At 47.3% G+C, this 23,518-nt stretch overlaps 1 protein-coding gene across 2 annotated transcripts in view; it reads left to right on the plus strand.

Moving 5' to 3' along the window:
- Positions 1 to 23,518, plus strand: part of BCL2 (BCL2 apoptosis regulator) — a 230,546-nt gene that overhangs the window by 172,039 nt on the left and 34,989 nt on the right. For both annotated transcript variants that reach the window (XR_015727580.1, XR_015727581.1), the window contains exon 3: positions 14,502 to 14,669. The gene's annotated coding sequence lies outside the window, so the exon portion shown is untranslated. The remainder of the gene's footprint in view (positions 1 to 14,501; positions 14,670 to 23,518) is intronic.

A 23,518-nucleotide genomic window follows, 5' to 3' on the forward strand; every position in this document is an offset into this window, starting at 1 on the left:
AGCATCTGACTCTTGATTTCAGCTTTGTGCTGGGAGTGGAGCCTGCTGAAGATACTCTTTCCCTCTCCTTCTGCCCCTCCTCTCTCTCTCTCTCTCAAAAACAAAACAAAACAAAAAAACCCACAAATATCACATTAGGATAAAATGGAGGGTAGAAATATGAATTTTGGAAAGAAAAGGAACGATGTAAAATTTCCAGGTGTCAAAAAAATAACTCGTCCCTGTATTTTTTCATGTAGATGATGCTGAGTTTTAAGTCATTATGGTATTTAGATTCCAGGTCTATAAAATAAATTTATTTTTAAATGTCAACTGTTAAAATAACTTTTCAGACAAGCCTGTCGTCAAAATTCTATTTCAACTTGGCTTTCGAGGGCACCTGGGTGGCTCAGTCAGTTGGGCGTCTGCCTTTGGCTCAGGTCATAGTCTCAGGGTCCTGGGATCGAGCCCCACATCAGGCTCCCTGCTCAGTGGGGAGTCTGCTTCTCCTTCTCCCTCTGCCCCTCCCTCTGCCTGTGTGTGATTGCATACTCTCTCTCTCTCTCAAATAAATAAAATCTTTTTTAAAAAATTGGCTTCAAATCAGGGATTCTCTCTCGGAAGAGACCTTTATCTAAAGCAAGAAATGTGCCATCACCAAAAAATGACCAAACTCTGATTGACATGTCTTAAGATAGCTGAGTGGGGAACCCTAACTTCTCAGGATTCCTTAATCCCATTAAAGTCTATCCAGAAATTACTCAAGCATTTTATCCGGAATCATAATGACTTCACGGATGGGGCTGTAAATTGCTTCATACAAAAATGTTCTACCATAGGCCATTTTGAGACACTTTTCTTTCTCATACTATTAACAACACATTGGAAATTAAATCCTTTGCAACTGTTTACATTTAAATTTTAAAAATTAAATGTCAACGTAAACATGTACGAGGGCGGAACTTGTCTTTAAAAAACTTCTTCTAGTGGCACACCAGCAACTTGTCAGAAGACACCTCTCGGCAAGTTCTCTGGGCTCTACTGAGCGCTCCCTAGAGGAAAAGGGTGGGAAGAGGAGCGGAAGATGCACTCCCTCCCTCCAGGGCCCAGCCGGGACTTTTGTATGGAAGTAAATCTTTCTGTCAGCACCAAGAAAGTAGGTTAATGGATAATAATAATCGCAACCAGTATTCATTCCAGGAACAAAAAATAATAACAATAAAGCCTTAAGGTCACAAAAACTCATTTAAATGCACTGGCTTACTTTTGTCTAAAAAAGTATGAGAGGCTAATCAAGTTTAAATATGTTCTTTTCGTTGCAAATTTATGTTAAAATTCCTTTACTTGGGTGGAGTTTGTTTTGCAGCCACATTGCCCACCTGACCCTGCTTAATTCTCCGTGTGTTCTTGGTTGCATGCTCTTCTGCCATCCGTAATTTATGCTGCGGAAAGCGCGGAGCCCACATCCATAATGAGAGGCATGCCCCAAAGCAGTCAGGCCGTGTTCTGTTCCTCTCTCTTTTCTTACCCCCTAGAGAAGAACTCTCTGATTTGCCTTTAATTACAGCCTCCTTTCAGCGTCTCCTTTAGTTGGTCCCTGGACCCAGAGTGCGAATCTCTGAGAGGGCGTGTCAAAAAAGAGCCTGAGATTTTTTTTCCCTACTTGAAAGCTAACAAGTCGGCCTGCCACCACTTAATGGATGCTGGTTGAAAACAGGAGATTCCCGAGTCAGAGACAAAGGACAGATTATTACTCACAGCCCTTGCAGTAGACAAAATATCAGCATTTTTCAGCCTGGTCCCCAAGCACCCATTCTCACAAGACTCTGTGAAAAGGACCAGAAGACATCTGCACACATAGCGAATTGTGATACAGGAAAGGAACTCTGAGTTTAGGAATTTAGGCAACTCGAATCATTTACAATGAGCAGTAAGCACGTCTGCCCTTTGCTCCGGAAGAAGGCACGGTGTCTGTCTTTGCTATACAGCCAGCTTCGGGAAGTCTGGAAGGAAGAGGGGTCAGTGCCTTGTTTGCACCAAGGGCAGAAGCATGAGAAACCCATGGTGATTGTCTCCCAGCAGCAGTAACACAGAAGTCTACCCTTGCTGCAGCTCAGACCCCTGAATGCAAAGTCAGCAAAGTATATCCATGTCCCCGCATGGACACGCTCCATGTATCGTGACATCTCTTTGTAAGATTACACCAAATATGATCATGGTTCCTTAGCTAGGAGCTGACTAGATGCTGCTGATCATCAGAGATAACCTTCAATCTCTCTTTTCAGCTACCTGCTATCTATGGGCAACTGGATATTTACCATCACCTCAACACATCAGCCAGATCTAACGTATAATCTAGTCCCAAGACTAGGTCTTTCCACAGCTTCTCCTTTGCTCTCAGTGGTATTATCATTTCCCAGTTTTCCATGCTAAGCACCTTGGCACATCATTCCCACTCAGTGCTCTTTGGACGGGTTGATTAATGGATCCAGGCATCCAACAAATATTTGTGGCGCTCCACTCCAAGCACAGGTGCAGGGCTGGGCTCTAGGCTTTAGAAATGATTAAGATCCAGTCTTTAGCCTCAGGGAATCTCACTCTCGTGTTTTGTCTATTTGGGTTTTTTTTTCCTTTTTAATAATATTTATCAAATCCCGTTTAATAGGCTCATTGTTTTCTAGACGCATCTTTGGCATCAGTCAGGAGTAACTTGCTATTTACATGACTACGTGTTGTCTTTCAAAATGGGTTGTTAGGGGCAGGTTCCCACAGATAATGAGTATTTCCCTCTTTCTAGCTGAGCCTTGGATCTTTCTCTGAAACAACTGGCTTCCATACTTATGTAGCTATGGATTTTTCTCTGCATTCTTTCTGTGTTTTTCCAAGTTTTGGACCCATTTCATCTCAGGCAGGCGGGCAAAGACTACGTCAAACTCAGTGGAAAGTAGACCCAGACTGGCTTTGATCTACCCTCCCAAGGGGCCCATCACCTCCTATATCCATGTGGAACTCCTCAGCTGGGGAGCAAAAGAAAGAAAAGGAGGAATAAAATATTTATAGGAAAATTATTTCTCACAAGCAAGCATTTGTTCTAAAAGCTTTTAGAAATGTAATTATTTTTCTTCTTCTTGGGCTTTTCTGTTTTTAATATGAAACACTTTCAAGTCCCCTGGTTCCATTTCCAGGAAGCAATAATCCATTTTGCCTTGGGCGGAGTTTAGGAAAGAACTAGGTTGCAGAAATGAAAATGTTTCCTTTGAAATTGTCACATGGAACTCTTGCTGCTTCTTTAATGTCTTGCATAAGAAGGGCCCTGTTCCCTAGGGCACGATGGACCAGCTGTCCTCTGGACCTTTGCTGCAAGAGTCTCTGTCCTTTTTTACTCACAGCTGGACTCCTGGCCCCACTTACCCTCACCTACCGAGTGACTGTCTTATCCAAAGGGAAAACTTCTGGACCAGTGCTGTTCAGTAGGAATCAAATGCAAGCCACAGATGCGATTTTTCATTTTCTAGTAGTGACATTAAAAATTAAAATAATACATGAAATTAATCTTAACAATCTATTCTATTTAACACAATATATCAGGCCAACCTCTAATCCATACAAAAAACTACTGAGGTCATTTTGACTCTTTTTTTATATGCAGTGTCTGAAATCCAGACTTACGTAAAAGCGTTCTTGGTTTTGAAACATTTGCTGTCAGTTGAAAGGGGAAACTAGATTGCACCATGTTCAATGAAAGTATTGCGAGCCCTATCGGCAGGCTTTGAATGCTTGGTGTCTGGGCCTGAATTCTGGCTTGCTAAAAGCATAAGCTTGGGTAAAGCATTCTGCCTCTTCGAGTCTTAAGTTTCTCCCCCACTCAATGGGGTGTATCCTTTGTTCTACTGTGTCCTACCAGCCTCCTGAGACAGTGAGGGAGGGAGATCAAAATGGTGGACGTGAAGGGTAGTGATGGCATGTGAAATGGAAAATAACTGTTTATTATGCCAAACCATTAAAAGCTGTGTAGCCACAGAAAATGGTAAACACACAATATCTACAAGGATGGAGTAGCCATTTACATTAAGAAACTGAAAAAAAAATTAAGAAACTGAATCAAAGAAGCAAATTCCTGCAATTAACCACAATGTCAACAATTTTCTTAATCATTACCAAACCTTGAATTTCCATTTTTATTTACACACACACACACACACACACACACACACACACAGGATGATAAATGACCCCCAGGATAATAATCAACTGTGGTCCTTGGAGCCAGTTACATAATCATGAGAATCCATCTCGATAACGCCTAGCTATAAACTTAGTAACAATCTTGACAATGACACTGCAGAGAACATTGCACATGGACCTTATTTTCAAAGACCAACAATTTGAGATGTCTATAGAGAGTTCCCGCAACATCTCTATCCCATAACCACCTGGATATTTCCTTGCCCTGATAGCTTTTAGATTAGTAACATTAGCTTCTAACGTTCCCTATGACACCACTTAAAACCTACCTTCTCATTGTTTTCTTTAAAATGAGCTGTGTGCAGGGGACTAGGGAAATATGTTGTCTTCATTCCTAAATTGTTCTTTCCCAAGTGTTACTTAAAAATGAAATTCCAATTTGGGACTTTTCCCATTTGCCTTCACTAATTACTTCTTTTATGTTCCACCCAATGGTACCGTAACTAATTCAAGTTCAGACAGAACTATTTCATCACACCCACCTGCTACTCCTGGCGAAGCCATGCATAGTCCACAAAGACAGAAACCGAGAGGGGTCTTGGGCTTCATGAGGCCACAGTTGTCATGCTGAGCCAACCACATGTGATCAGTTTGCCCTTGTCCAGGAGCATAGAGCATGTATTCACCCCAAAATCCATACTTGCCAGTCATATGACATGTGGAGATAAACAAAGACCAACCAAATGAGAACAAGCAAAAGCTATTTATTCAGAGCCCACTATATATAGCAAGGAAGTCAGCCACCATCACTTGCATTTGGCAGAGACTCAAAGGCAAGCAGAGGGAAATCTTTACAGTGAAAAAAAGGAAGGCTTTGGGTATGCCCCTACTGGAGGCTGTTGGCGCGGGGAAGCCATAGGAGGGCCAACTGGAAGTGAGCATCCTATGTGATCACTTAGGGAGCACATTTGGCTTTCTCTGGCCAGTCCTAAGTTGGAGGTGGGGACAAATATCCGGGAAGCTGACAGTTATTAATCAGGTCCTGGCCATCTGGGGCCAATTGTTTCGGAGGTTATTGTTTCCTGGATTGTTACTAGAGACAGAAGTCTGACTTCCTACGCTGCGATTTATACAGAACAGGCCAACTTCCTGGCCTGGTTACTCTATAGGCTGGTTTCCTGGGCTGGTTGCTGTAGATTGGGGGTCAAAGTTCAATGTTTATATGTGGTCTGGCCATTGTCCAATTAGATATTCAGTCTCTTGATGCAAAACCAAGCCAAGGAAGATGGCAGAAATCTACGAGGGGATCAACACGAATGATCAGCAAATGATCAAATGAGGTCACCGGAGTCATCCAAAACCCTGGCAGCAGCCCAGCCATTCGTTAATGACATCCTCTGAGTCCTCACCCACTTCATAGCCACACGGCTTGGTGACATTTTCCAGTCTCCCCTGCCACCTCACCAAAAGAGTGCCTCCAGTGCACTTGTGGTCCTGCCCACACCACCGAGGACATGGCTGTGCGGGGCTGGAATGCAGAACTTCGGCCAGATGTCTGTGTGACAGCTTACACAGAGGGGACCCTGGGGTTCCAGAGCTTTCTGATGTAAAGGACTTAGAAGAATCTCCTTGGGTTCAGCACTTCTAAAATGCTTTGCCATAGTTTCTTTGGAAGAACTATACCTACTTCCAACTGCCCAAAGTTGTCTTTAGGACAGCGTAGTGGATGGGATTTAAGATAGACTTGGCAGACGCCTGGGTGGCTCAGTCAAGCGTCTGCCTTTGGCTCAGGTCATGATCCCAGGGTCCTGGGATCGAGTCCCACCTCAGGCTTCCTGCTTAGTGGGGAGTCTGCTTCTCCTTCTCCCTCTGTCACTGCTCCCCGCTTGGGCCGTCCATCGCTCTTTCTCACTATCTCTCTCAGTCTCTCTCTCTCTCAAATAAATAAATAAAATCTTTTAAAAAATAAGATAGAATTGGGATCCAATCCTGCTGCGATAATACAATTTTAAAAAACTCATGAAAAAGCCACCCAGTGTTTACTGGGCTGATACTTTTTGTTAAGTGCTTTAGATACGCTGCCTTGTTTATCCGTCTCAGCCGTCCTAAGAGGTGGGTACTATTAGTGTTGAATTTTATAGGTCCCACTGGCCAAAATCAAGGTGTCGTCAGAGCCGTGCTCCTTCTGGAGTCTCTGAGGAGACTCTGTTTCCTTGCCTTTCCCAGTTTCTAGAGGCGCCCGCGTCCCTGGGCTCATGGCGCCTCCCATACTCCAACCTCTGCTTCCGTCAGCACCTCTCACTCTTGCTCTGGTGCTCCTGTGTCCCTCTCATAGAACCCTACGTGGCACCGAGCCCACCCGGACATCCAGGAGAGTGTCTCCATCTCAAGAGCATTAACCAAATGACATCTGCAAAGTCCACTGTACTGTGTAAGGTGAGGGAGTCACAGGTTCCGGTGATTAGGACGGGCACATCTTTGGGGGGCCATTATTCAGCTTGCCACGGTAGATAAACTGAGGCTCAGAGAGCTTAGTCGATCTTCACAAAGCCTCATAGCTCAGGGTAGCAGAGCTGAGGTTTGAGTTTTCCACCTACACCAGACTTCCCTTTCTGAGTTCACCGGCAATGCCCTGGGGGCCAAACTCAGCACATTGTCACATGTGCAAACCATGACCTTCCCCCCTGCATGTGCCCAGGCTTGTCAGCCCCATTGCCATCAGCCAGCACAGTCAGCTTTCTGGCCACCCACACCTCTTGGTCCAGAAGCTCCAGCGTCCAGGAAGACCACTGTCTGTGGGGCCAAGGTCTAGCGGCCTGAGAGGCCCCTTTTTAAAGCTCAGCCTCTGTTTCCACAGTCACAGCCCAGCAGTTGGCTCTGCTTTCGGTTCCTCTTGCCTCCTGTGCCTCCTCCGTGCACCACCTCACTTCCACTCTGACCCCCTTAAAGTTCTTCCCTTGTTCAGTCAGCTGAGCACACGGGGATCACACAGGGGTAATGCCTTCCTCTCTCCATTTCCTCTTGAGAACAGGTCAGGGGGCAGGAAGAATATCTGGTTTAGCCAATCATTGGCTAGTCAGGGTGCTGTGGACCAGCGGACCTGTTCTGGGAACCAGCACGGCCCATCCCCAGGTTGAGTCCAGCCAGGAGGGGGACTCACTTGGGAGGAGGAAGATACTCTTGGCACTGCCACGAAGGCCTGACCTTCTGCCTCACCTTAACCCTCCCTGTTGACTATAATAAAACTCAGGAAGCCCTTGCTCAGCCAAACAGGGCGGAATTACAAATGATAGCAGAATACCGCTTCTGCGTGTGCTCAGTCTCAGACCTTCTGGGCTCCGGCCGGACCTGTCGTATTGGATGGTTACTCCATGCCCTGTGTGGCTCTTCATGCCTCTGTGCCAAGAGGGGCTGCTCTGCTGCTTTCCTTTGTTTTTTGTTTTTTTTTTATTGCATACGGATGGACAAGGGCTTGGAAGAATGAAAGGAGAGGTATTCGTTATAAAGAGGAAATGAATAAAGACCATGGTGAGCCCAGATTGTTTTATCTTCTCTTTATACCATGGTTCGTTTGACTGTTAGAATAATTGCAGATCAATTTCAACTTAAAACTAGTGCCCAGAATTCCCTTTGATCTCCAGTTGGGCCAATTGTATACAGGGAAGCCTAGTGAGAAAGGTGGCTCTCACAGGACATTTCTGGTCCTCTCCTTCGGGGGAACTTTTTCAAGAGTCTCTGAGTCCTGAATTCCCCATCTTTAATGCTCTATGGCTCTTTGTATTTGTTTTCTGCAGCTGAACAAGGCCTCAGCCCTCCCACCCACGGTGAATTCTGGCCCCCAGTGAGATCTTGCACGCGGCACTGCATAAATCCTGGACGCGGTTGAGTGAGGGAGACATTTATTGTCTGTCTTGGCTCTCAGTGGCTAAGTGTTTTCGTGGAGACATGTGCGGTAAGCTTGTACCACTGTCCTCCCAGCCTGAGTCCGACCGATGATGCTATAATGCTATGTCCTGTGACTCCAGGGCTCAGCTCACCCGGTGGCCTTCTCATGTGATAGATTCCAGTTTCCCAAGGGTCTTTAGGAGCATAACAATTATTACAAGCACAATCCAGGGTAAGGAAAAAATATAGCCATGTTTCTTCAAAAACTATTCCAGTTTTCCTCTTTCCTCTTTCTTTTGAAATTCACAGGTCATTAGAAATTGGAAAATAACATAAACATAGTTGGCTGCACCATGTCGAGCATCTCCCAAAAGAATCCGTGTTTTTAAACTTCAAGACCATTGTTATGTTAGATTATTTCACTTGCAAAAATCAAATATGCATTCAACATAGAAACTGTCTTTCAAAAATAAAGTTTAAGATAAACGACATCCCGCAGGATTCCAAACAGCCAAGAAATATGTTTTCATAAATCCCTGGAGATTCTTGGAAAAGTCATTTACCTTTATGGGTCTTATTTTCTTAAAATTCAACGAAAGTGAAGGTCTTGGCTGGGTAATCTCCGAGACAGTGCAATTCAACGGAACTTTCCATGATGACGGAAATGTTCTGTACGTATGCCACCTGATAGTCGCCACCGTGAGCCTTTGAAACGTGGCTGGTGTGGCAAAGAACTCAATCTTTAATTTCATTTTATTTAATTTAAACTTAAGTAGTCCCACGTGGCAAAGTGGCTCTGTATTGGGCAGGGCTGCTATAAGGAAAATTGAAAGGGAAGTCAAGGCTGATGTTCTAGGCCTTGGGTCTACAGTTAACCTGCTCCGACTATGGAGACCCACTTCTCCACTACAAGCATGCTCTCAGACACTTGTGGCTGGCTGAGGAAGGGAAGACTGTAGGGCCCAGTAAAGCACATGCCTGCCTTATGATCAGCAAGACCACTTCAGATTCAAAGGAGAGAGGAGAGAGGGACTGGGTGAGCACTTTCAGATACAAGCCACTAGTGGCATGGCATCCGAGGAGAAAGAACTGAACAACGTCTTCTAGGATTCCTTTGGCCTTTCCTGGATGTCTTGGGTTTTTGGAGAGAAAGTACGAACTTGAGCTGGCTCCCTGCCGCCAATCAATCAGAAAGCTTTTAAAATGGGAGTCTATGAAAAATGTATTAAATACACACCCCCAAAATAAATGCAGTGAAGTTTTCTACTTAGAAGCACTCCTGAGGGCCAGAGTCTAGGTTCTCACAACCTAAAACCTTCATTAAGACCTCATTCCATGTTGAGCTCAAATCCACCTCTCCTAAGGGATCAGTCAGGTCCATCAAGGTATTTCCCCTTTTTGGGGGTGGGGGTGGGGGATCTGAAATGTGGTACTTTTCTACCCTCCCCCAGAGCTCATTTACTCCCTGAAATAAACAAAAGCATGTGACACACTCATTCGTGCCATTGTGTTTGGTGCAATCACTGGCCTTTAAATCGTGACATTAAAAACACCTTCCAAGGCCCCGTGGAGCTAGGCGATTATGTTTAATATAACCTTCTGGGCTTTGGTTTCATGCAGAGCAACAAAGAATATGGAAACATGTAATTCCAGACTGCCCCAAGTACTTCTGCAGCCTTGAGTCTCAATTAAAATGTTTGTTTACTTATCTGCTAATCTCATTATTTTTTCTAAATCTGCGCTCAGTGAGGGGGAGAGTTCAGAATCCGAAGTTCAGCCATCTCTGTAATATGACCAAATTGGAAACCTGGAGAGAGTTCTATTCAGCTGGGGAGAGAAATACATAAACCCCCACGTGAATGACTTGGAGTGTCCTTTAACTTTCCCGAACAGAAAACCATTTGCTATGGAGAAGGTATGAGCACAAAGGAGTAACTTTTTAGAAATTTACCAGTGATTTTATCGTGGTAAATTGAGCCACGATCCCAATGAGAATACTTGCTATTATTGCTAGAAACGCATAGAGCCTGTATTTATTTTCAGAGGGGTTTTGGTATCATTTTTATTAGTTGCTCTTCACAAAAAGCAAAACAGAAACCACCCCAAACCTCTGAGAGGTAGATCAGATTTTATCTCTCTCTCTCTCTCTCTCTCTCTCTTTTTTTCTTTCCAAATGAGGAAACCACACAAAGTGTTTTGCCCTGGGGTCAACTAGCCCATCGGTGGCTGGACTGGGGTTAGAAGTTCTGGTCTCTAGACTCCCAAGCTGCTGATTGTCCCTGGAGTTGATCCTTCCATCCCCAATAGGGACACTCCTCGGGGCGCTGTGCAAGCCGGTAACTATGCCAGCAGACAGGTCCTCCTCCCTAAATACTCCCCATTTCACCATCTCGAGTCCCCGAGGGCTGCGAACTGCCCCACCGGGGAGACCTTCTCACGTGGTTCTTTTGCTTCCTTTGTAACCAACACCCCCTGAATGGAGTCCAGGATCCTTCCTGTTCTGAATTCTCTTCTATAGCCAATAAGTCACAGTATTATTTTTACTATGATCTGGCCACAACCCCCAGGCTGTTCTAAGCCCCTGTTGGTTGTCTTTCCCCGAGGCAGAATGTTATTCTGACAGAGCGAGGCTCTCCCCACGTGTGGTGGAGGGCTGGCGAGAGCGCTTCCCAGGCCCGGCACGGAATGGCTGAGCAGGGCAAGGTCATCCCCGTCCTCGGGAAAGCTGGAGGAGGGCCATTGTCCAGGGGAGCCCATATCTGCCCGCAGGCCAGACACAGGGGGAGCAAACGCGTTGTCCCAAGGCTCCCCCCGAGCAGCACACTTAAAGGAAGAGATTCTGGCTTCTAGAAGAGGGCAAAGCAAGATTAGGAACACAAAACAAACAAGTAAACTTCGTAGGTCCATGAAACAAGAGCCTCGGCTCTGCATCCACATTTCCAAGTTAGCGTATTACCCACAATTCCCATGGTCGGCCACTACAGCGTTTCCCAAAGAGTGTGCTGTGGAACACCAACTCCAGGAGGCACTTTGTAGAATTGGGGTCTCATTGTCAAATAGGTTGGAGAAATACCACATATTACATTTCCCTCTTATAGAGTCACATTGGCATCCATCTCTTGGGCATATCAGAAGCTATGAGAAGTTCCGCCAGAAGAACCCTTATTTTGCTCAACCCATTGCTCCAGAAATTCAACCTGGGGCAGATTCTCCTTTGAGTGGGACCCACGCTGCCCATCCTGACAGTTTCATTTCTGCTCCTGGTGTTACCTCTCCAGGTACTCCCCACTGCCCGAGGCCTCTTGCGAGGAGTTCTGTCTCTCACTGAGATGCCCTTCTGCTGGTCCTGTCCTCCTTCTCACCACCCCTCCACCTCAGTCAGGTCCACAGTGCTCGCTCCTAAGCGTTCTCCCTACTCTCTAGCATCTTCCAGTAAACCCTCACCAGCTCATTTGTTCTGTTTAGAACCCCTTTCTCCACATCCCACTGTGGTCAAGACCAACCAAGACTCCCTATGGCTTCCTGCAGTAACACTAGAATCTTCTGCCTCCCTGCTGAGAGCTTCAACACTGACACTCAACCCCCCTCCCATCCAGCCACAGGTTCCCACTCAACTCTTCTCTATTACCTCTGTCAGGCAGGTCCCATGAGAAGTGTGATTAAGAACAAGAGTTTGAACCCAAGAAACAGACTCTTAACTATAGAGAACAAACTGAGGGGTACCAGAGGGCTGGTGGCTGGGGGCAAGGAGGGAAATAGGTGATGGGAATTTAGAAGTGCACTTGCCATGATGAGCCCCAGGTGGTGTATGGAAGTGTTGAATCACTGTACTATACCCCTGAAACTAGTATAACTCTGTATGTTAACTATACTGGAATTAAAATAAAATTTAAAAACTATACTGGAATTAAATTTTTAAAAAATTAAAAATCAGAATCAAAACTTCAAAAGCAAAAAAACCCACAAAGAAACAAGGATTTGGAGATATTTGTGAGTTTGAATTCTTTCTTTCCCCTCTGAACCCTGTGGCCTACGCCTCTGAACATCAGTGTTCTCATCTGCAGAATGAACAGAATAATAAATTCTCAGGGCAGGGAGAAGATCATACATGCAAATGTGTGGCCTGGAACATGGGAAGCCCCAAAATTGTTAACCAGTCTTCTGAGCCATATATCCCCTGCTAACCCTACTTCTAGTCTTGGGTTTATTCTGACAGACATACACACACACATAGAGACACATACATACCCCTTCTAGAAAACCTTCCCTCCCTTCCCCATCACCTGGACCGTATCCATCCCTCTGGCCTCAACTCATTTTCACCTCTTGCATGAATCCTGCCCTGAAGACACGTATGCAGAATCCCCTCTCCTGGGTTTCTCCCACCTGCCCCGCCTGAGTTGTTCTCTAATGCTTCCAGACACATTCACCTGGTCCCCCAATAAGACTGCAAACTCTCGAGAGCAGGGGCCTCTTCCTACCATCTGCGTGGACCCACAGACGCCGGCTCTACAGGGATGGGGAGCTGACCAGGTCACGTACTCACGGTAGGATGGACCTGGTATATACTCCTCCTGGTTCTTAGAAAGCCCTATTAATTTTCATTTTACTGTAACTTTTGAAAACTGACCATGATGGCATATTATAGGGAAAAAGGAAAAAACTCCCAAACCTGCTATTTTTTTTATATGCCAAATACCAGAAAGTTTTCTGGCTTCTTGTTCTCAGCGTTCTACTCTGGCGCAACAGAACCATGTCCTTTCTTCCCTCCTCTCTCCTCCTGATCGCTAACCAAGGTCTTTTGGAATGATGTACTCCCAGCCCTCTCCAGCAATTTTTAACTGCCCCCTTCTCCTTCTTCCTAAAATATTCACACATGCATGCACCTACCACCATGCACACGTGTGTGTACCTACACGCCCACACACATACACATGCATGCACACCCCTACATACACACGCATGCACGCACGCGTGCACACACCAAGTCCCCATTCCCATCTGTGCCACCATCCTCCTGCCAACCCACATCCCAGGTGCAGACAACTCTGCACAGCAGAAACTGGAATACTAAACGTAAAAACGTAGGGATTTCCTTATCTGTCTGTCAGCGCCTCTTCATTACAGCCCAGCTAATGTGAAATGAGGGGGTTCTTTGCCCCCACCTGCCATACCCTAGGAGGATCTTTTTACACAGCAGATGTTCATCTACTTGCCCACAGCGTGGTGACAAGAAGCCGTGGCTTCCCAGGTGGGCACAGGTGAGAAGGCTCCTGTCCTGCCCTGTGAGATGGGGAGCAGTGACGGGAAGTGGAGACGCGGGAGGCATAACGCCCAAAGAGGGGCCAGAAACAACGCTAAACAGAAAAAGGCACCATGATGATGAAGGGAACTGAGAACAATGAAGAAGAGTTTGTTCTTGACCGTCCCAGGGCGAAGAGTAGTTTCTAGGAATCCTTTCTTAGGTACCAGTGAACTCTATCGTCTGTATCAACGCTCTCCCTTGACCTTTATTCCCTCTTTAATTTCCCTCATTAAACTGCTGGCGCTTACTGTCTCTGTCACAGACGACACTTTCAAATTACTGGGAAGTAACCGGTGGTCACACAGGAGGGGGAGAGATGGCCGGAGTGATCGATTGTGGGGGGTTGGGGATTACATAGGCAGAGCAGAGCCAGGGAGGTGAGACTGTCCCCCCCCCCCCCCCCCGGGCCCGGCCCACACCTGCCGAAGCTCAGCACCAGTACAATAGCAGCATGCGGCAAGGGGCAAGGCTGTGCCCTGATGGGCGCTCCGGCTGGAACAGGAATCAGAGGTGATTGGCGTAGACAGAAAGTCCCGCGGCGGGAGAGCCGGATCCAGGCAGGCACAGCGGTTAGCTCACCTGGCTCCCCAGGTGAGACGTGGGAGCAGTGGGCGGGCAGTATGCGTTCACACCTGCATACACTGCGCACGTGGGGACTAGTTGTAAAGCCTGGTGAGGTCCTGGCAGCCTTTACTCCACGGAGAACCTCAACACCCTTGACCGTGCGTCAGAATCCTCAAGGCCCCTTTCGTTAAGGACCTGGAGCTTCGTCGAGCCTCCCGCTGAGGTCTGCGAGAGCAGAGGAGGCCTGACCACGCACGAGCAGGGAGCCCGGGGGCGGGCCTCCGAGCCGGTCATTGCCCTCCACGCCGGCAGGGGGCGATGCCGGCGCGCTCTGCGGCACAGGCCTGGAGGAGGAGGGGGCCTCCGAGAGCCACCCACGCCCCCCGCCAGCCGGTTTGGCTTGCTGCTGGCTCTCCCGGGCTGAGGCTTGGGGTCGCTTTGCTCCAGGGGCCACAGACTCAGGTAGAGCGAGCCCAAGAGTCGGGTAGCACCTGTGCAAAGCGTGGGTGGTCGGCTGTTTTCCCTTTCTCCTCGTTCGTGCGTTCGTGTGCCCCTCTTACTCTTTTTTTTTCTTGAGCCGTAGGTGCTGACACTGCTCCCAGCTTCGGCTTCTCCCAGCTTGGGATTTAAAAAGAACCTGCCCTGGATGGTCCTGCCCCTGCTCCGGGATACAGAACTCCTCCGTGCGCCGGAGGCACCGGACGCTTCCATGGCGCCCACGACTGCAATGGCGGGGTCAGCTTGTCCTCAGGTAAAAACACACGTTTTCTATCTTCGCTGCTTCCGCGAAGTCGTACACGTGCTGCCACTCGGATGCCCATGGTGGAGAGGAACGAAGTGAACAGCCGTGGCCCGGGAGGGGGTGTGCAGGTGGGGTTCATCGGAGGGGAAGGCCGATCGCCTTTCTGTGGGGGGAGCTTCACGGCGGGTGAGGACCTTATTGGAGAGTCGGTGGGTGTAAGCCTGGGGACACAGCTGTCAGGGAGAATATTCCTTCTCGAGTGAGCCAGAGGCTTCATGAATGCACCGAACATGCCGCAGCCCTGAATTCGCTGTTTGCCACGTGGCTGGGGTCATTCCCCACCAGGACCTTGTTCTGTGGACCTGTGGGTGCCCGACGCTGGCCACGGGTGACCAGGAGCCGCCAGCACATCTTGAATCAGGAAAGGAAGCCAGAGGCCAGGGGCCAGATGAGGCTTGAATGTATAAGAGGAACATCGTCCACCATCCTACACACACACACACACACACACACACACACACACACAAAACCAACTTGAGAACTAAAAATAGGGGATATACAGGAGATGGTGGAGAGGAGAGCCATAAAGGAAATTCGTTTTTGACCATAGGGGTAGGAAAAGGCTCATCTCCTCCCTCAGTTGGCACAGAGTTTGATGGTGCAAGCTGTGCCCAGCCCTGCCCTCTCGTTTGGGCTGTCGGTTAAACCGCTGCAGGGGAGGGCGCCCCACTGTGGGGCTGTGTTCAGCTCCCACTCTGAGCTGGGACGGGTTGGGGATGGACCCTTCCAGGTGCTGGCTGTTTGCTCAGAAGGCCCCTTCCAGCTCACACTCCTTCTGCACCCAGGCGATGGGCTCCCCTGCCCCTGGGGAGGCCACGGCACAGGCTGTGAACTGGAGACCCACGGCCTGGAGCTGAAGGGCACCCAGAGCCGCCCCTGGCGCCCACCCCAGCAGTAGAGTGTCGTTCAGGCCTTGGCTTCCCACTGAAAACCGAAGCTAAGTTAATAAGTCAGCCATTTACAAGCCACCTTGTACCCTTGAAAGATAAGGGGTGCCCTCAACCTGGCCATAAACATTGTCCAAGGTCAGAAGTCTCTGGGGGAGATGTCTTTGAAAAATGCTGTTTCCCACAGTCAGGGCTTCCTTAGCCTTTCCAGGGCCTCCCAGAAGAGGCGCAGAGACAAGTCCCATGCACCCACTGGACACTGTGGGGCCGCAGGGTGCACATTCGGATCACTGGCCCCTCAGGCTCGTCCCAAGTCCTGGACTCCGGCAGCCCAGGTCTGGCTCCTTCCAGCCTAGCTTTAGGCTGTGGCTCTCCCATCCGTCACTCTCCCTCGTTCCCGTGAACAACAGAAAGATCGTGGTGTCTACCATTGTGCGCTTGACAAGAAAGATGATTCCATCGGTTTAAAGATTCCAAAGAGTTACGATTTTCTAATAATGATTACTTGAATAATAATGCCATGGCTTCTCCCCCCACCCTTCTCCTTTTTCGCTTCTTCAAGTGTCACCGTCTTTCAAAACATTTATTTCATTTGCTGTCCCTGCTTGCCTGGTGGCTGGACCCTGGGCTTCATAGGGTGTTTGGTGCTGGCCCTGTCCTCACTCTTTCACCAACAGCTTCCAGTTGTGAGATGTGTCCCGGGACCCAGCCCATTCACCAGGTCAAATTCACCAACTCCAGTGATGCCAGTAATCCTTAAGTTGTAGGTATGGGTACAGCTGGTCTGTTTAGAATGAGCTCAAGCCAGGGTCTCCAAGACCCAGGTACCAATCCAAGCTCTGCCCCTAATAGGCTTTGTCTCCTTGGTCAAAGCACTGAGCCTGGACTCAGTTTCCTCAGTGGTAGAATGAGTACATGCCCTCATCTGTAAAGTGATTAAAAGCTCAGCGAGGTTCCTTCCAACTATTGCCGTCTTTGCCTTGGCCCTCAGCTCAATTCAAGGCCCTGTCCGGACAGCATGCGGCCCTCTCATGGTAGCCTCTCTGTTGCCTGCCTTGTGCTTAGTTTTATCCAGAAAGCTATCAGAGTCAAGATAGCGAGAGAAGACTGAATAGCAATTCACTCTCCAAACCAGGGATTCGGATCAAGTTGCAGGTGGGGGGTCAACTCCGTGCCCAGACCTGACATGTTAACCACTGGATGAATTATTTTCACTTCTGTGAAAAGGCGTCTGCTATCTCTTCACCAAGAAGCCTGCCGCATCTTAAAACCACCAGTGTCACGAGCTGTCTTCTGGAAGGTGAAAATGGGCAGGATGTGGTTTGAACTGACAAAAAAATGAAGCAGCCCATTCCTCATCAGGGAGTTGGAAGTGATTGCAAGGCATGAGGAGAGACTGCGTCTTTCCGACTTGGAGCCAACTTGGCCAGTGGGTCCGGACAAGCCACACCGGTTCCTTCGTACCAAGATGGTAAAGAACAACCACCACCAAAAGCAAAACCAAATGGGTCAATAATAGTTCCTGTTTTCAGTAGAACAACATTGTATCAATACAGCAGCTCCCCGTGTGCAGAAAATACTCACCTGTGCTTCATGCTTGCAGTAACCGTCAGAGAAATGCAGAGCTCTGTTGGCATTCTCCCAGAGAACACTGAATAGGGTATGGTTATGAAGATGGCAAGGTAGAGAGCTGGCCCAGGAATCTGCAAGTCCTGATCTGTGATTCAAATCTAATGTCTTCTTCTTCTGAATTCATGTAAACAGAGCCCCATTTCAGAGGAAGAAGCAGATCCCCAGGCAGAAGCCTCTCGTGCCGTCGTAGCACGGGCCATAGCGCACTCCGTGGCCTGTATCACACTTTACCACCTGCCCCCCTGCCTGGCACCTTACTGGCCCGTGAAGACCCTCAGTGAGAGTCCACCGACTCAATAATTGACCATAAATAATGAAAATACCCAGAGGCCGCTAACCTCGAAGATTCAGAGCCAGAATTCTCCGCTCTACCATGGGATCTTGTGGTAGAAAGGTTTTTGCCCTGCCCTCCTAAGCCAGTTAAACAGATGAAAAGCCCTTGCTTTCTTAGCTTTCCTGGAAAGGAGAAGCGTTGCCGTGAAAAGGCAGGAGTAGAATGGGTACCTAGAAATGAGTGGCGGTCTGCTTTTCTCAGAAGATAGAACTCACCTGGCTTGATCACTTCTAGCACAGGCTCATGGCCCCGTGATAGCGCTGCTTCCCCAGGTCCCATCTGCAGCGACCTTCCTCAGCCTGTTTGTGGACACTTGTCTTCGCTGAGAGGAAGTGTTTTAAAGGAGGGAATGATCCTGTCACCTTTGTGGATGGGCTGGCTGAGCCACATTTTAGGCCGTTGTCCTTCTAAATGATTTTGGGGAAAGTGACATGACTTTGGGGTTGGTGCCTCGTCTCTAATATGGGGGTGCTGATCATAGCACCCACCTGGTGGGTGGTCATGAGGATGGAGTGATGTCTCCAGGTGAGTGCTAGGACAGTGCCCAGTGTGGAGTGAGGGCCCAGTGCGTGGCCCTCTCACAGGGTTCTCGAAGCAGTGTAAATCATAAAACCTCAGCCTGCTCGTTTTCTTCGTAGACATTATCCAGAGCAGCAGACCTTGTTTAATGTTCCCCTGGCTTCCTTCCCTCTGTTTTCGGTCTCTGGGGAGGAAGGGGGTAGGGCAGAGGGGAAAGGAAGGACATCCACATGTTGCAAACACCACCTCTGTAAACGCCTCCGATTAATTCACGGCACTCAACTGAAATTACTTTTTATTTTTAGCACACATAAGCATCGAATGTATGATAAAGGTTATGCTGCACATCGGTGGGGAAAGAAAGGACCACTCCATAAATATGAAACTGGAACAACTTGCTAGTTATTTTAGAAAATGTGAGTCTATTTTTATTATTAACCACCCACCACAAATTCTACAGATGGACCGGAAATTAATGCCCTCCTAAATCCAAACTCAAATAGATGATTTCAGAATGAGGCATGCCTTTCTAAGCATAACGGTGGCAGACGTGCAGATTCAAGCACATAAAATACAAGCCTGTGAAAATTGCAAAATAATATAATCAAAGAATAAATGTCATGGCAGATTAAAATATTTGTAACATATGTGAAAGCCCATTATTGGGTTAACTTATCTTTTTATTCAATTTTAAGAGCTCTTTGTATATTAAGGAAATTAGCACTTTGTGTCTCATTGTGTCATATGTCATCATCGACTTGCTTGTGGTATCCCCTGTCTTGCAGAAGCTTTTAACCCCTATGCAGTTACATTAGTAAATCTAACAGAAATTAATTATAAGCTGACTTCATTGTGTATATATCTATATAGTCACCTTTAATGTCACCTGAGTTGGGAGCCTTGCCAAGAATAGCGTAAACTGTGCCAAAGAACGATCTATTGTTCGAGTTTTAGTTGAGAGGGTTACACAGAACTTTGGATCTCGGCTCTCCTGTTGCCTTAATAAAGGGCTGGGGGGAGCTGGAAAACTATTTTTGTTGGAATTTTGACATAAGGCTGCCCTTCTTAAAGATTTAAAGCCCTGTTTTCAATCCATACCCTCATTTCTTTGTCTGAAATACCAACAAAGTCACCAACTTTTACCAAATATTTTCAGAGGCAGAAGCCAGAAAAGTTTATCACATCCCTGAGTGGCTGGTACCAAACGTTGTCTGACGGTACTCTTCCTACCTTTCAAGGTCCCCTGCATCCGAGGAGGCTAGATATCAATATACCCAGTTCCTTCACCCATTTCCATCCGGTTTCCAAAGCTGGGCATGGAATTTCCAAATACAGACTAGAACAGGTAGGCAGGGGATCTGGTGCTCCTGATTTCATTAGGTGTCTCTAAATCTCCATGAAGTTTTTATTAGTTCTGGTAAGCAAGCGAGCAGGCAAGAAAGCGAGAAAGAAAAAAACCCCAGCAGGTCATTTGTTAAAGTCATAAAGCTGAACTAAATGGATAAGGTCCTCTAATTGACCTCGAGGAAGCTCAGGGACACTGTAGATCAGCTGCTAAATGACTTGTGATGTCTCGATTTAGAGAAGACGTCTGGCTCCCTAGCAGATTTGTCTGCCCATAAATTTCTTGATTAAGCTAACGGCCTCTGCCAGCAGAGCCAGATCTTCAGCGCGGTGTGTCCACTTGAGCTAGTCTCGTGACAGAAAGCGCGTTCGATGTGGGTGACACAATATTTAAATTTAAACTTGTGTTCATCGTTCATTGCCAGGAGATCAGGGTCCTCGTCTCGGTGGGAGATGGGAATCACCCAGGTCGTAGCTCTGATGCTCCTGGAGGTTTATTCATTGCACCCGTGGCCTGGAGGTGGCGCTCCTTCTGACTTCTTGCTGCCTGCCGCGGATGCCTGGTTTTCAGTACGTCAGTGCCCCTTGTGGGAAAATACTGTTAAACATTTATTTTTGATGGTTCAGTTCAGGCTCCACAAGACGTCACTGAAATGCCCAAAGTCAGTGCTTAGTATAAATCACAGGCCTCGAGGGTAAGCAAAGAGCTGCTCACTGTACCTCAGTTGTCTGTTCAGAGAGGACAAGGGGTGAGAGAAGCTGCATGAAATTTGAGGCTTATGTACCACCGTGTCCTCTCTTCAGCTATTGGAAGTGAGGATGTGGGCAAAATATCCCCTTTTCTTTCTTTTTTTAAAGTAGGCTCTATACCCCTTGTGGGGCTCGGACTCAAAAACCCAAGGTCAAGAGTCACGTGCTCCATCAACTGAGCTAGCGAGGCACCCCCAAATACTCCCTTTTAAATGACTGTTTCCCTTTTTTTTTTTTTTTACTCCTAATATTCTTTCCATCAAGAAAAATAAGCTTATCATAGAAGAAGTGTGAAAATCCTGCTTAGGAATGCATTACAAAAAAGCAAAGAAACAAACCTCAAAGGTTTTTATTTTCTGGAACTTTCTTTTCCCAAGCAACTAACCTGTTTTCTCCTGGGCAGGAATTTCCTGCTACCAACTATAACCTAAAGAGCTCTCTCAACCAGGAAGAGGCAGGACAAAAAAAAAAAAATCAATAGCTGTAACCACAGATCCTGCCAAAACAGAATTGCTCTGGGATGAAATTACTTCTGCCAGTGATTCCTTAACAATGGTAGTCAAAGGCATTGACATTGGATCACATATCCCAAGCATCTTAAATGAACCGAACATTGAAGAAATGAGACCAGGCTACTTGGTTTCGACTTCTGTTTCTAAACATGAAATAGAATATTCAGACTGTCTCTTTCACGCCCTTGTGGAACCAAGTTACTCCTAGGGCAGGTGCTTGGGAGAGCCTGTAATTGGCATGTGAGTTGCTATTTTGATCTTCTTATCATCTTATGAATTTCCTTCCTATTCCTCGCCCTCCCACCAGCTTTACAATTCCCTAAATACCAGAGACAAAGGAAAGCCTTGCTCCTCTTGTAGCCTGCTCATAGAAGACCTAGAATTTCCCTCCCGAGAGGCAAGCACTCCCCCAACTTCTGCATAGGATGTGCCAGGAATGTCCTCCAGATGTAAATGGGGAAAAGCTTTTTTTGAAATTCCCCAGAGGTCTAGAGATTGTGCCGTGCGGTATGTGTGAATCTCATTCCACAATCTCAGATATGAAAGAAATAGCACATCTTTATTTAAATCAAATTAAATGAGACTAAACCTCCCTTCCGCTGGGCTGGCAGAAAAATTAATCTCATTCTTGATTGGCAGGAGGAGTTTGGGAGCCCCAGGGTCCAAGACTGAGCCTCGTCAGGTGCCCCACAAACCAGGCACTGGGAAGCAAGGACTGGGCTCGGCTTCCTTCTCAGCAGAGGCCACCATATTGCCCACATATGGTCCCCACATATTGATATATTGTGCCTTCTTCCCCCATCTCTCTTTCTTTACAATGAAGCACCTCCCTGCCCCCCAAAAAATATTCTGTCTTTTCAGCATCTCTCCAGTCATGTCCAGTTGGAGACACCTTATGCTAAAGTAATTTTACTTGCCTGTGCCCCCAAAGGAACACCCCCTCACACCCCACCCTGCACCTGGTCTTCAACTTAACCCCCTGGAGAAAGTCAGACTTCTCTGAACACAAAGGGCTGTCTGCAGGCAACTTCCATTTTCCCATTGCAATCAAAACCTCCTAGACAAGGCTGAGTCATTGTTTGTGGTCTGTTGTTTCTTTATTATATTGTACGTGCATTTATTTATTTAAACACATGAAACATACCAGGTTCGTCGTTGATCTCTAATCATTCCAACACCTGCCGTCTTGGTGACTCATCGTATGGCTGCTGTTTCTGTTGTCTCTCACGTACGGTGACTTGTTTTCTCACATGTTTGCTGATCTCTCTTGTGAGCTCATGTTCCCTGGAACTGTACCTGTGGTGAATCTGGATTTGAAGTGTATTCCTTCAAGAGAGGTTTCGTGTTTGCGTCTGACTGCCACCTGGGATGCTGTAAGCCTGGAATTCTCTTGAAATTTTGCTAAGATTTTTTGGGGGAGGGGGGCCTTTGAAAGCTATGAACTGTGGCTATAGACTGTATGAGTGTAGGCTTGTGGTTAGGAACTTTCTTGGGAGACTTTTTTGGGAGCCTTTTCCTGGGAGACTTTTGGTTTTGTTTCTTCCTTTACTGGGAGCCAAGATTTAGACAAGCAAGCATCCTTATTGTTCTTCTGTCTGGTGGTTTTTTCTAGTTCAAGAGTGGCATTCATCAGAGTTCCTGGCTTTGGGTAGGTTTCTCTGATCTGACATTTCAGCTTGTGTGGTCCTTGGCTCTACCCACTGCCACCAGAGCTATAACCTCTTAAAACCCAAGGTCTAGAACGCTGTGGATAATAAATGCCTGTGAGGTGAATGGCATCTTTGGTCTTCTCTGACAACATTTCAAGGCTTTAACAGTTTCCTTTTCTTCCCTTTCCCTTAACCATACATTTGTAAAGTTAGGTAAGGGAGGTTTCTTCAAAAGCCCTGGGCTGCCATATTGCCCACGTGACTTCCTACCATAGTCTCTCTTTTTTTGTTCCTGTTATAGTCTCTCTCTGTCTCTCTCTCTCTCTCTCTCACTCACTCTCACTCACTCTTCCCTTAGTCCTTCTGACACTTTGATAACCAAATTCCTGTATTAAATCTTCTCTGTTCAGAATCCTTACTATAGTTTTGGTTTTCCTGACTGGGCCTCTGGTGCAGACACGATTCCTGAGTCTGACTCAGCTCCTCAGCCCTGACCGCCATCTTCCTTCTCACCTCCCCACTGCGGGGACCAGTAATGGGGGCTGCAGAGCAGGTTGTGGGTAAAAAATACAAAGCTAGAGTAAACCGGAGCATCTCACACGCATCGATTAATGCAACTGCGTAAATTAGCGTATGGGAAAGAAAAAGAGTTTGGGAGTCGATGCTGGTTCAGATTTTCAACGCACTTGCTGGCAGTGCTACCTGAGGCAAGATACTTTGCATACGTGCTGTGGGTTGAAAATCCCCCCCCCCAGTACCTCTGGATGTGATCTTATTTGGAAATAGAGTCACTCAGCTGTAATTGGTTGGGGTCAGGTCTTACAGGAGTAGGGTGGGTCCTTAAACCAATATGAGCAGGGTTCTTAGAAGAAGAGGAGGAGATACAGACATCAGGGCATGGGAGGGGGGTTGGGGGGAGAACGCCATCGGGGGGCCAGAGGCAGAGACTGGAGGGTCACAGCTGCACACCAAGCACGCCAAGCATCCACCGCCACGGCGAGGAGCTAGGAAGAGACAAGGAAGGATTCTCTCCAGAATCTTGAAGGAGCATGGCGCTGCTGCTCCCTTGAATTCAGATGTCCGGGCCCTAGGGCCGTGAGGGAATGCGTTGTTGAGTGAGGCCACGCAGTGCGCGCTTCTATGTTAAGGCAGCCCGAGCCAATGAATACGT

The sequence above is a fragment of the Ursus americanus genome, chromosome 19, assembly GCF_024610735.1.
Source record: "Ursus americanus isolate L20-20 chromosome 19, mUrsAme1.1.p, whole genome shotgun sequence".
Classification (NCBI taxonomy): domain Eukaryota; kingdom Metazoa; phylum Chordata; class Mammalia; order Carnivora; family Ursidae; genus Ursus; species Ursus americanus.